This window comes from Globicephala melas, chromosome 15 (genome assembly GCF_963455315.2).
Source record: "Globicephala melas chromosome 15, mGloMel1.2, whole genome shotgun sequence".
Lineage (NCBI taxonomy): Eukaryota > Metazoa > Chordata > Mammalia > Artiodactyla > Delphinidae > Globicephala > Globicephala melas.
The window spans coordinates 9,999,651-10,013,872 of NC_083328.1; the positions used below are offsets into that span (position 1 = coordinate 9,999,651).

A 14,222-nucleotide genomic window follows, 5' to 3' on the forward strand; every position below is an offset into this window, starting at 1 on the left:
AATAAAAACAGAAGGGTGCCTTTCCCTCGCCCGTGCAAAGTTGGGGCAATAGTCTCTTTTGGCCGATTTTGAGGCAAGCTTTCAAAACTAACAGGAGTTCTTTGTGTTCCGGAGGGTTGTGCAGGGCGGAGGAGGTCCCTTGGCGGAGCATGGAAGGCGGCAGGCCGTCCTGGGACTCTCCGGCCTTTGCAGTGGTCCGGCCTCTCAATTTGCAAGGAATCTCGGGTGCAAGAGTGAGTGCGAGCCTTGGACCGTGGCTGAGGCCAGCTGCAGAGCGGCAGGGAGCAGGCTGGAGCTCTCCTGGCCTGGATTTTCATCCCTGCGCCCCGGCTCCCCTCCCCCACCCGAGCAGCAGCGCAGGCCCCAGGTGCAGCCATGTTCCTCGCTCCCACCACCCGCGCCTCCATTGACAGTCCTTGCCCGAGAGGGCCGGGCGCCGCGCTCGCCGCGTCTTCGGGCTCTGGGCTTGTTGGCGCGAGGCTTCCTGGGAGTCGTAGTCCACTGCCCCCGCCGTCGCGTTGGTGGGGACGAATCAGAGACTACAACTCCCGCTGGGCGGTGTTGCGGGTGCGCACGCGCAGCGCGCCTTCGAGGAACAAAAAAAAAAAAAAAAAAAAGAGGAGGAGGGTGAGAGAGAAGCTCGGAGAGCAGAGGAAAGGGGCCGCCGATCGCCCCCCCGCTTTCCCGCACGCGCTCTCTAGCCGTGGCTGCCCGCCTGCCGCGGTTACCCCGGCCTATCCCTCGGTCCCCTGTGAGCGGATCTAGGCGCTGAGCGAGGCCCTGCCGGGGCGGCCATGCGGCGGTGACAGGAGCTCGGCCGAGACGCTCGGGCCCCTCGCCCTCTCACCTCCTGCCCGCTCGCCAGCCAGCCTCAGCCCGAGGGTGCTCCGCCGCAGCCGCAGTTCGCGCGCGGCCCACACTCGCTTCCCTTCAGCACCCCCGGCCCCGGCGCTGCCTGGAGGCGGCTGCACTCGGGTGAGTCCCTGTCGCCTCATCTCCGGTCCCCCGCCCCGGTTGCCATCGCGAGCACGGTCTTTATTTGAGACTCGCTCCCTCTGGGGCCTGCACTGACAGGGGTCCGGGGACCGTCGGCGGCCGTGTTGGGGGCCACAGGTCCCCCCCCATCCCGGCCCGCCGGCGTTGGGGGTGGGGCAGGAGCAGACGCGGTCGCGGGGGACGACAGTTGCACGCGCGCGCCTGGGTGCGTGGGGGAGGGGCGCGCGCGCCGGCGCGGCGTGGGGGGGCCCCTCACGCGTGAGGCCCGCGCGCGAGCGAGCCTGCGGGCTGCGCATGCCCGGCCGCTGATTGGCCGGCTCCGGCGATGCGGGTGCGCGCGCGGTGCCAGGCCCGAGCCGTGGGGTCGCGCTCGGCCTGGTGTCTCCGGGGCTCGTGCGCCCGGGCAGCAGACGCGCCGGATTGGCCGGCGGGCGGCGGGGGCGGTGCCGCGCTGCCTGGTAACTGCGGGCCGGCGGGCGGGCCCCGGAGCACCGCCCCTCCTCGCCGCTGCCCCTGCCCGCCCCTACCCGCGCCCAGGTGGAGCCCGGAGTGGGCTTTGTCCCCGGCCCGGCCGGCGCGCCTGCCCCACGGGGCCTGCTCTTTTGGGGAAATAAACACAATGACCGGAAGGAAAACCTCAGACTGCAGGCTGTGAAAATAAGCCGTCTGGATTCTACCAGCACCCGGTCGGGGGTTCAGGGAAGAAGACAAAACTGCCCTCTTTCCCCGCTACTTGTGCTTATCCAAGTTTTGCCTTTTAATAGCGAGTTTCTTTTTTGTGTTTAATGTTACGGTTTTGCGCTCATTTGCGTCTGAGAATGTTCAGATGTTGGGTCCTGTTGATGTGGTGCTCACTCTTCGGAATGCGGGCCTCCGGTCAGACTTCTCACCTTCCTGCATTCAACTTTGCTGCAGACAATGGCTTGATGGTCCACTGCATAAAAGTGGTCTCCGGGAGTTAAGGAAACAAAAGGGGAAGTTTGCAAATGAGAGTGCCGTAGAGTGCCCTGAGGAGGCCGGGTGTTCCCCCCGCACTCCTCCCCGCTAAGCCCTAGGATTTGGGATATCCGATTTTATTTCCTACTACATATTTTTGCTTTGTCCGTTTTCCAGCCACTGTAGTCTACTGCCTTGCACTTCAGTTTCTCCCGCTTCTTGGGATCTTGGCTCACACCTGTAGGCTGGAATGACTTTTTTTTCGCTTGAGGCTGTGGAACTCTTTTGCTCACATGCAATTACTTTAAAGCCATATCTTTTAACGTTGGGTCAGAATTTGTTGCTTCTTCATACAATCAACTTGTTTGCCCCTCCTAGGCTGGCGTCTTTATTTCCTCTTGGAGTGTGTTTGGTTATGCTTTAGATACACGTGTCTGACCTAGACACTAGGTATTAAACTCCTGGAGCGGGTAGGGATTAAACCTTTTCCGTCTTTGTCTTTCTCCCCCTTCCAGTCTACAGCCGTCAAAGTGCTTTGTTTATATTACTAGCGACAGCTAACGCTTGAATAATGTTTATATGCCTGGCATCGCTCTTAAGCACTTAAGGTATGTTTTTCTTATTTAATATTCATAACAACCCCGTTCCTATAGATGAGGAACAAGACTAGAGAAGCTGTGTAATTACCTCTTGGTTACCCAGCAAGTAAACCTTGAATCGAATATTTGAACCTAGGCAGTATGACTCTTCACCCCTAAGCCAGTGGTTCTGAAAACCCAAGCAAGCATCATCCTCCCCTGGAGGGCTTGTTAAAACACAATAGCTGGGTCCCACCCCAGACATTCTGATTCTGCAGGTCTGGGGTGGGGCCGGAAAATTTGCGTTTCTAACGAGTTCCCAGGTGCTGCTGCCGCTCCCAGGACAGACGCTTTGAGAGCTGTTCACTACCGGAGGAAGTTAAGTTCTGAGGGAAGTTTATTCTAGATGCTTGCTCTTCATTACTTTAAAATGAGATCTTAAAGAACCAAAAGTAATTCGTACTGCTTACTGTAGATTGCTTGGAAAACTGAGAGTTAAGAATTTTTCATAGTGTTGGTTACAAAATTAAACAGGTCTCCAGTTTATAAAGGAGCCATGGATTTGAGTACAGAATACAATTAGAAATCTAATCTCGGCTTTTTCCCTCTCTCATTCATTTATTTTTTCATGGCACAGGAACTTATGTCTTTCAAGTGATGCCTAAAGCATCCTATCCCCACCAGAGTCTAAAGATAGGGCCTGAGCTTGGAACTGAGGTAGGCTGGGCCAGGCCGGGGCAGGCAGAGCAGCTGGGGCTCCCTAACTCCACCCTCCCGCCAGTTCCATGCACCAAGGATTTGGCTAAGTTTTAAGAAAATGGCTACAAAGACTTTGTCATTAAAATGTAGGCTTTGGGCTTCTTTTTCTTGGGGCACAAGTCTTGGTGAGAATGATTTTTAGTTTTTTTGGTGTAATGGATTTCTGTCGGAGGAAAGTGAGTAAGCTCAAATCAGGTAGGAGTGGGATTAGCTTACGGTAATCTATCATTTTTAAAATTTTGTTTATTTATTTTTTGGCTGCGTTGGGTCTTCGTTGTGGTGCGCAGCTTCTCATTGCGGTGGCTTCTCTTGTGGGGCACAGGCTCTAGGTGCGCGAGCTTCAGTAGTTGCAGTAGGCGGGCTCTAGGGCGCGCGTGGTTTCAGTCGTTGTGGCACGCGGACTTAGTTGTTCCGCGGCATGTGATCCTGGACCAGGGATCGAACCCGTGTCCCCTGCATTGGCAGGTGGATTCTTAACCCCTGCGCTACCAGGGAAGTCTCTCATATCATTTTTTTGATGATCCATAGATCAGTGGTGTGTTCCAAAACATAAAATATAAAAGACGAGGTCCCTGCTCCGGGTTGTTATTATCTGAAGGAGCAGTAAATAAAACACTTAAGCTTTTCTGTTATTACTGGTGTGTAGCTATTTGCATTGCATTCTACCTAATTCAGTTCTACCATTGTTTCTTTCTACATTGAAAACATGAATTTTTAAAATATTGCAATCCTTTTCATATAACTGCTGTGGTATAATTAACATGAACTTGTCTTAATCACTGGCTTAAACAGATGCTGATAAGTAATTTTTATGTATATCTAAGGGAAAGCATTTTTTGAAGAGTTGTTTGAGAAGTAATACCCCTTGAGCATGGTATTTCACTCTTCCCGAAATGCATTAGAGGTAATCTACCTGAAAGATAAATACCATGAATTTTATTAATAGCAGTTTACCAAAGGTCATTGGTACCATTTTTCTTCAAAAGTTGTCTACATTTATTTGGGTTAAGCTTATTCATTGTTACTAACTGAAAGAAAGTAGGAAATGCAATTAATCAGTTGTTCATTATAATTGTAGAGTTGAGTTTCCTTGTAATCAATGGGCTTTAAATGGCAGCAGAGCAATATGAAGAATAAAATTTGGTTAAACAAAGTGTAACTGAGGCTACCTGCCTGGGAGAGTAAAATTAAGAATTAGGATTTTAGAGGATGTACTAAAAATTATGGGAAAATTACAGAAAAAATCACGTGGATAGATCAGAAGCGCTGAAGGTATTATCTTAATATTCTTCATTTTCCATTCTTTCCTCTTTCTTCCTTTACTGTTTACCCTCTTTCTTGTCTTTCCTTTACTGGAATGCTCAACGATGCAGTTTCCCTGTTTTTTCTTTTTTCCTCTTTGTTTCTACAATCCTTGTCTTCATATCCCATGCCTGTCTCTGGCACTACTCCTTTGCTTTAAACACTTAGACCTAGTGGGAAAGTAAGAAAGTTCCATATAACCAGGGACTGTCAGAGTTGATGGCGGATTGACTCATGTTCCTTGGTTTAACTTGATGAAAAATTATAGAGGATTTTAAAAGAATTCGTTTATTTAAAAAGCAACTTGAGGCAAAATGAATTTATAATTGAGAGAGAGGGAGTATGGCTTAGTGGGTATAGACATAGGTTCTTTTTTTTTAATATTTATTTATTTGGTTGCGCTGGGTTTTAGTTGCGGTAGGCGGACCCCTCAGTTGTCGCTCACCGGCTCCTTAGTTGCGGCACGCGTGTGGGATCTAGTTCCCTGACCAGGGATTGAACCCAGACCCCTGCATTGGGAGGGTGGATTCTTATCCACTGCGCCACATGGCAAGTCCCTTTATAGTGATGTTTTAAAAATTGTGGTAGGGACTTCCCTGGTAGTCCAGTGGTTAACACTCCGCGCTTCCACTGCAGGGGCCGCACACACCATGTGGCACGGTCAAAAAAAAAAAAAGTAGCAAAAAATTGGTAAAATATACATAACACAAAACTTAACACAGTGTTAAGTGCACAGTTTGTACAGTCACATTGTTGAGCAGCCATCCCACCATCCATCTCCAGGACTTTTTCATATTCCTAAACTGAAATTGCCCGTTAAAGAGTAATTCCCATTCCCTCTTCCCTCCAGCCCCTGGCACCTGCTGTGAGGCATGTGGGATCTTAGTTCCCTGACCAGGGATGGAACTGGTGCCCCTTACACTGCAAGCGTGAAGTCTTAACCACTGGACCACCAGGGAAGTCCCAAATTTGACTGTTTTAGGTACCTCATACAAGTGGAATTATTTGGACAGTATTTGTCGTTTTGTGATTGGTTTATTTCATTTAGCGTAATGTCCTCATGGTTCATCCACGTTTTAGGATGTGTCAGAATTTCCATCCTTTTTGATTGTTATAGTGATTTTTAAAGTTTTTGTTTTTATAGTATGGCAAAGGAGGTAATTTGTTTAAAGTACTGTGTATGACTGTATCATGGTATAATTATAGAAGTGGAGAGTAATGAAGAGTTTGATCCTATTTAGGGTATTTGGTTAAAATCAGCCCTGGTTAGACCGAGCCTGTGAAGATTTCTGATTGTATAGGTCCCATACTTTTGAAAATTGATGTGTGTTTTGATTCCATTTGCATACACTGTCTCTAGAGACCATAGTATTTTTTATTATATGTTAAAAATTATTTTCTGATTATGTATTTTTGTTGTGTTGATTGCTTCTGTAAAGCTTTTAGAGTACTTTTTCTTAGGGTATGTTGTAAGTGGGGTAGTCACTTTACCCAACTAGATACTCACTTCATAATTTTTTTCTTTATTTGTAGTCTTACGTGTAGGAAAATTAGTTTTCTTTATAATAACAAAATGAGTCTTTGAACTATTGTTCACTATTCATTGTCTATGTTTTAAGCTTTGGAAAAGAAGAGATCCCTTACCACATTTGGAACAGTACTCATTTATCTACTTACCCAACATATTGAAGGCCTTCTGGGTGGGTTAGGTATTGTGTGATGCCCTCAGAACACAACCCCCAGAACACAGTCTATTTCTAGGAGAATGCTGGTATGGGCAAATTCTGTTGTTTGTTGAGAGCTTCACAATAAAGACTCCTTAGTTCAGTTTGTATATTCAGTCTAGTTTACTTTTTTTGGTATTTAGCGCAAGGTGACTTTTAAACTTAAATTGTAAAGCAATCTTTGAGGAGTAGGTTTGATACAAGCAAATTTTTATGCTTGTTGGATGTATGCTTTAAAAGGTGCACATACTATATTTCAAAGCAGTGATTTGTTGTTTATCTTAAATTTACACAATATTATAGGTCAATTATATCTCAAATAGCTGGGAAAAAAATAAAAATAAATGGTTAAAAAAAAAGCAGTGATTTATTTTGACAACTTATTATTTTTCCTGCCCCATCAGAAAATAGGTTATTTTATTTAGCAGTATTAATTAAAGCAGCTAGTTGGGAAATTTTCATTTGTCAGGCTTGGATTTGGAGAGTTTATTGGTAGATAAATAGGTATTACATATATGTGTATTTTAAAAATAAGTAACTAAAAATTTTTTAAATTTACTTTATTTAAATTTTTGGCTGCGTCAGGTCTTTGTTGCTGTGAGTGGGATTTCTCTAGTTGCGGCGAGTGGGGGCTACTCTTTGTGGCGGAGCACAGGCTGTAGGTGCACAGGCTTCAGTAGTTGTGGTGCATGGGCTCGGTAGTTGTGGCCTGCAGGCTCTAGAGCACAAGCTCAGTAGTTGTGGCGCACGGGCTTAGTTGCTCCGTGGCATGTGGGATCTTCCTGGACCAGGGATCGAGCCCATGTCCCCTGCGCTGGCAGGTGGATTCTTAACCACTCTGCCACCAGGGAAATCCCTAATTAAATTTAAAGTTAAGTGCTGGGACTTCCCTGGTGGTTCAGTGGCTAAGACTCCACGCTCCCAGTGCAGGGGGCCCAGGTTCAATCTCTGGTCAGGGAATTAGATCCCACATGCCGCAGCTAAGAGTTTGCATACTGCAACTAAAAATCCCACATGCTGCAACTGTGGATCCCGCATGGATCAACTAAAGATCCTGCATGCTGCAACGAAGATCCCGTGTGCCTCAACTAAGACCCGACGCAGCCAAATAAATAAATATTTAAAAAACCAAAATTAAATGCTTACTCAATTTATTGAATGCTTGTGTTAAGCGCTCTGCCAGGTACTTAATAGCTTCTCATACCAACTTGTGAGGTAAGAACACATATTATTGTCATTTTCCGGATTAGTATATTTGGGATTAAAGAATCCCACAGTCAACCATATCTAATATTGGAGCTAGGACTTGTATTCAGAATTTGGCATGATTCCAAAGCTGCCATTCATAATAGCTTTGCTCTGTTGCCTGCTTTCTGTGCACAATACATTAAAAAGATAAAGATGGAACTTTTAGGTCACAGTTACTTGATTTTCATTTCCTCTTCCAATTCATACAAAGTTAGAAAAAGAACAAGTGAGCCAGCTTATCAACTATCAAATGTTTTTTAAATTTGAAGTAAGGACAAAGGGGCACATTCTTTGTGTATTGGCAGAGAAAGCTGCTACTTTTAAAAAATCTGCACTATCAATTTAAAAGTATAACTTACACATTTGTGAAAAATTTCAAACTAGTGCCAAGAAAAGTTGTGGGTCTTCCTGAATAGTTGATAAGGTGTTTGTTTGTTTGTTTGTTTCAGAGACAGTGTTTTGGCTACTGTGACACTCAGTATTGAACTTCTTTGATCCACCTTTGGGCAGATTCTCTTTCCATGCCTTCATTTTAAAAATTTTATCATTCTTCCCTTCACCTGGCTTTTTAAAAAAAGATAAAATTTAGCTATTTTTGTTAGCTGTCTCAACAGTATTTTGGAAATGGGGTGGAGAGGGTATAAAGTTTTAAGTATAAAAATAAACACACTTGGAGATCATTTCAAATCTTAACCTTTCAAATGTATTTTGTTTCTTCTCGAGAGATCACTTGGTGTTTACTGATAAAATTACCAGCTTTATTTCAGCAGAAAGAAAAATTTTAGTATCTTAAAATGTAAGCATAGCCTGCTATGAAAACTTAAAAGCCTTGACTTTTAAAAATCAATCTTGATCAAAGGTTTGTTTTAGGGATTTCTAATTTTCTTTCTAAATGGTCTCTTTGGCTCTATTTCTCTTGTTTGCTGAGGTGTATATGTTAAATATATGTGTTACCATATTAATATAAATTGTGATACTTTGTATTCTTTTATTAAATGTTTGTAAAATGGAACCTCTGACGAAACACCAACCTAATTTATTCCCTTTGAAAATACCTATTAAGCCTATAGAGATAAACTCTTAGAGATGCATATTAAAATATTCCTCTGTGTTAATAGGCAAGGAATAAGGAAATTCTGGGAGTTACAGGTTCTAGTGTAGTCTCTGGCAAACTGATCTTATCCAAAATATTCTGTCCACTTCTGGGACATTGCCTGGACAAACTAGAGAATATCTTGAGAATGGTGCCGCTGAGGAATATTTTGGAAATCATGTTACAGGTAAAGCACAGGACAAACTGGGGATGCTTGGTTTGGAGAAGAGAATTATGGAGCACGATGCATTGAAAGGGCTCTTGTAGAAGAAGGCTCTTTTAGGAGGCAGCAGTGGCTGAGACAGATTTGTTTATTTGTTTTTAATATTTATTTATTTGGTTGCACCGGGGCTTAGTTGCTTCAGGTGGGCTCCTTAGGTGCGACATGCAGGCTTCTTAGTTGTGGCATGCGAACTCTTGGTTTTGGCATGCATGTGGGATCTGTTTCCCTGACCAGGGATCGAACCCAGCCCCCTGCATTGGGAGCGTGGAGGCTTAACCACTGTGCCACCAGGGAAATCCCTTGAATTTTCTTCTTTATCTAAGATTGTAAGTTTTGAGATTGAAATGGAGAAATGTTTGTTGCAAATAACAAAATAATAACACAAAAAAGAAATAAGACATAAATGGAATAAAAGAAGCAAGATCAGTGTTATGGGTCCCCACCCACCCCCACCTCCCACGGACTGAAGTCTGACCTGAACCTTAATTTGAAGCAGAAACACGTTGAAAATTTAGAATATTTTAGAAATCAACATAATCAGAAATATTGAGAATCTCAATTTTTTGTTAGAGTGATGATGACCTGTGTGAAAGTGTTCTAATTTATTTATCTATTTTTGGCTCCCTTGGGTCTTCGTTGATGCACGTGGGCTTTCTCTAGTTGTGGCGAGCCAGGGCTACTCTTCATTGTGGTGCATGGGCTTCTCCTTGCGGTGCCTTCTCTTGTTGCGGAGCACGGGCTCTAGGTGCGCGGGCTTCAGTAGTTGTGGCTTGGGGGCTCTAGAGTGCAGGCCCTGTAGTTGTGGCGCATGGGCTTAGTTGCTCTGCAGCATGTGGGATCTTCCCGGACTGGGGCTCGAACCTGTGCCCCCCTGCATTGGCAGGCGGATTCTTAACAACTGCGCCACCAGGAAGGTCCCTGAAAGTATTTTAGAGTTCTCTTTGACTCACTGTAAAATTTCTTTTTATTGTTTTGCTGTTCAGCATTAACGGCAAGGATCAATAAATTAAAAGCAAAAGTGGGGTCAAATAAAAACACTTACGTGGAATTAATTATGGGCTTATTTTGAGGTAGAATGGATCAGTGCAGTAAGGACACAGATGAACCTAATTCCTGAAATGGATCTCCAATAAGAAACACAAGAGGATTTTAAAGAATGGCTGGAGTCTGTTTTCAGAGACATAAAAGAAGGCATTGCTTCTATTAAACAGTAGCTGACAGGATAAAAGATAAAAAGATGAAACAGCAACAGGCCAATTAAGTTCAGCTTTGAACTTAAAGGAGAATTAAAATCAAATCAGGGAGACAAAAGATGAAGTCAAAAAAAAGTTCAGAATTGAAGAATTAAGGAAATTGAAAAAATGGGAAAGAAAATGGAACGGACTCTGGTAGCTATTATTTTTGTGTACTGGCACACTTTATCAACCCTTTCCTCCTGATAACAGTGTCCTGCTTTGCCTTTTAACTGCTTACCTTCCTATTCCACGTGGTTCTGGCTAGACTGCCAATAACAGTGTATCCCAGGTAATCTTGTTCTGACTAGCCACGTGGGCTTGGGATAGGCTCGTGGCACAAATCCCCAGAACTTTTGTGCAAAAAATATTAGGAAGATATGATAGTACGCTGCCTCTAGGATCACAGTATAGGTGTGTGGTAAGCATAAAGATGCGTGTGGCCATCATTGTCTTAGGAAAGAAACCCATCTGCTCAAGAAGTGAGGCCTGCAGGGAGGGAATAGAGAGAACTCTAAGGATATCTCTTGTGTTCCTTGATCTAGCTGTGTATAGAATCAGTGCAATGTTTAGGCTGAATAGTTAAATAAAACAATAAAAATTCCTTTGTTCACTTGCGGTGGTTTGAATTGCGTATTTGTAACCTTGCAGTGTAAGATAGTTCTGGCTAATTCATAAATTGTTCTTGAAAATAGAAGACTATTATAAGTCAGTTGTGGTTCCCAGAGTTGGTGGGACTAATAAGAATGTTCTAGAATTATAAAACAAAACTTTTGTAAAAATACCAAGAAGTTGATAAGATAGGAATTTTGAAGAGCTATTATGAGAAGCTAATATTAAAAGGAAAATGAGGGAGTTCCCTGGTGGTCCTGTGGTTAGGACGCCTCACTTTTCTGCTGCAGGGGGCATGGCTTTGGCCAGGAACTAAGATCCTGCAAGTCCTGCAGCGCAGGCAAAATTAAAAAAAAAAAAAAAAAAAAGGAAAATGAGAACTAATGGTAGAAGTGGGAATCTCTTTTGCCCTAAGGGCATCTGCCAATTTCACCATATGAACTTGAGTTTTGAAAACCATGTGAGATGAGAGGCTGAAATCAAAGCCCAGAATCTGCACAAAATTCAGGGGACAGATAGACCCTTCCCCTCAATAAGTGGAGACCTCAAATTGGTTAAGGCTGATTAAGAAATAAGCCAGCTTGCATCCCTATTTGTGGTCTGGGTTACCATTTCTGGGTGATTCGAGGAAACTGAAGCTTTGGATTATGGTGATCCCAGGCAGGTATTGTTCCCAGATAATAGGTCTCATATTTAAAACAGTGTTTTAATGTAAAACGACCAGCATACAGTAAAAGACAATCAGGCATACATGGGAACGAGAACCGTGAGTTTGAGCTAGAACTATGAGAAACATCAGAAATACACCTGCAAAGACTTGAGATTTTTGAATTATCATAGACTGTAAAACAACTACCCATACTATGTTTAAAGAAATATGTCAAGCTTGAAAATCTTTAGGGAGTAGGAAACTTTAAATGTGACGTGGCAACAAATAGAAATTGTATAAATGAAAATTATAAACAAAATAAAAAACCTGATGGGTGGTTTTAAGCACAGAAGAAGGAATTAGTGAAATGGAAGATAAGTCAGAAGAAAGATAAGTCAAGAAGGAAAAATGAGAAAAATTCAGAAGAGGGTCAGAGATTTAAGGATTAGCATACATTTAGTCTGCGTCTCTGTGTAGGATAGGAGGTAGACAATGGGACAGAGACAATACCTGAAGAGATAATAGCTGAGAATTTGCCACTACTGAAAGATGACAATCCTTAGCCCAGTGAATGATAAATGTACTGAATAAAAGGAAATGTACACTACACACACACTATACAGAGTGAAACTGTAGAAAGCCATAGACAAAGAAAACATCTTAAAAACAGCAAGGATGAGGATTGGGATTTCCTTTAAAAGAGATTCTAGATGACTTCTGACTAGCAACAATGGAAGCCGAAAGATAATGAAATAACCTCAGTGTGCTGACAGGAAGTATTTGTCAACCCAGATTCTTATCCTAGTTGAAAGTATCTTCCAACAATAAAGAATTTTTAGCAAACAGTAAGTTTGCCATTAGAAAGAAACTGTAAAGGATTAACTTTAGGCAGAAGGAAAATCTGAGATGCAAGAAAGAATGAGCAAAGAATTTCATAAATATGTATGTGGTTAAATCAAAATGAAAATTAAATTGTTCGAAACAAATAATATTGCATTTAAGAATACAGAATTAAAATACACATACACAAAAGCTGAATAATGAAGGAGCTATGTCCACATAATAGTTATCAGAATTCGGACGGTTTATGCAATGTGCAGCCATCATCAGAGGCCAGTTTAGTAACGGGCATAGGGCGCTCAGCAGATGAGCCACTCAGGAAGAGACACACATGATAAAACTACGAAAGTGTTTCTTTAGTAAGCAAAGAATTTCAGCTGCTTTAGTAATAATGAGGTATTCATAGTGATTAGGTCATAGTTCTCCAATATGTTGGTGAGACTGATGAATTTAGTGTTTTTAAACATTTCTGGTAGCAATGGGAACATTTTAGCATTATGTATTAAGAGGTATAAAGATTTTCATGCTATGTTTCAGTATTAAATTTTTAAAATACAGAAATAAAAAGGCAAAAGCCAATTTTATGAAGATGTTGAGAGAAATTGTATGATTCCATTTCGGTGGGCTATTATGCAGCTATTTAAAGAACTTGTTCTGTAAGAATATGTAACATGACAGGTAGATGATGCTAGTTGATCATTAAGGCAAGGTCACTGTACTCATAGTGGGTTAGGCTCTTTGTAATTTTACTAATTTATTCTGAGAATCTGCATCCCAGATGTCTTGTGTATGCATTTTAACTTTACTATATCATAAAACTGTACTTCTGTTCCTTTTCTGTGTTCTTTTTCTCAGGCAGGCTACATTGGTACTCTGTTCTATGGGGATACTCTTGTAGCAATAATCCTTGGAGATTGGGACTTCCCTGGTGGTGCAGTGGTTAGGAATCTGTCTGCCAGTGTGGGGGACACGGGTTCAAGCCCATGTGGTCCGGTTGGATCCCACATGCCGCGGAGCAGCTGGGCCTGTGCGCCACACTACTGAGCCTGCGCTCTGGAGCCTGCGCGCCACAACTACTGAAGCCTGCGTGCCTAGAGCCCGTACTCCTCCGCAACAAGAGAAGCCACCGCAATGAGAAGGCTGCACCCCGCAATGAAGAGTAGCCCCTGCTCGCAGTAACTAGAGAAAGCCTGCGCACAACAACGAAGACCCAACGCAGACAAATGAATAAATTAATTTAAAAAAAGAATCCTTGGAGATTGGCAGTGAAGAATGCACACACAGTTGGGATTGGCCTTTGTATCCTGGCTCATGTTCCCTTAAGTTTCTTTTCCATTTATTAGTTCATTCTTTTGCTATAGCTGCTACCGTGGTGGCTCAAGAGGTCATGAGAATTTAAAAGTTTACTCAACATAGTTTAATTTCTATAGCAATATAGTTTTTGTGATAATGGAAAAGTTCTGTATCTGTGATTCTTCACTACAAAAGTCGCTAACTACATGTGGTTGCTAAACACTTGAACTGTGGCTAAGACTACTGAGGAACTGAATTTTCAATTTTACTTAATCTCGATTAATTTCAATTTAAGTAACTACCTGTGGTTATTGGCTACCATGTTGGATAGCACATCTCTGGAGGGATACCTTCCAGCTGTTTCCTTGACTGCGGATTTTCTGCCTTGGATTATGGCCTCCTTCCTTACAAAGAGAGATCCCCATTTCTTTCCACACCACCCCTCCTTTACCAAGACAGCATCAGAGATAAGAAAATCGGGAATAAATACATTGTGGTACAAATCCCAGAAGTCGTTTTCTTGTCTAACATTGGGCTCATCTTTTTTTTTTTTTAAGTTAGTTTCCTGTAGTGCGTGTGTGTGTTTCTTTAGTATTTACTTATTTGTTCATTTTTATTTGTTTTGGCTGCAGTAGATCTTAGTTGCGGCACACAGGATCTTTGTTGGGGCACGCAGGATCTTTGTTGCAGCACGTGGGGTCTTTTTTTTTTTTAACTGTGGCATGCGGACTCTTAGT

General features: G+C 43.0%; 1 protein-coding gene across 8 annotated transcripts in view; it reads left to right on the forward strand.

Moving 5' to 3' along the window:
* The first annotated feature begins 615 nt into the window (after positions 1 to 615).
* The window catches only part of GTF2I (general transcription factor IIi), a 95,579-nt gene continuing 81,972 nt past the window's right edge, over positions 616 to 14,222 (forward strand). For 7 of the 8 annotated variants that reach the window (XM_030871959.2, XM_030871962.2, XM_030871960.2 and 4 more), the window contains exon 1: positions 616 to 975. The gene's annotated coding sequence lies outside the window, so the exon portion shown is untranslated. Of the gene's footprint in view, positions 976 to 2,447; positions 2,541 to 14,222 lie in introns of all 8 variants that reach the window. The other variant, XM_060285826.1, reaches the window with a different exon arrangement.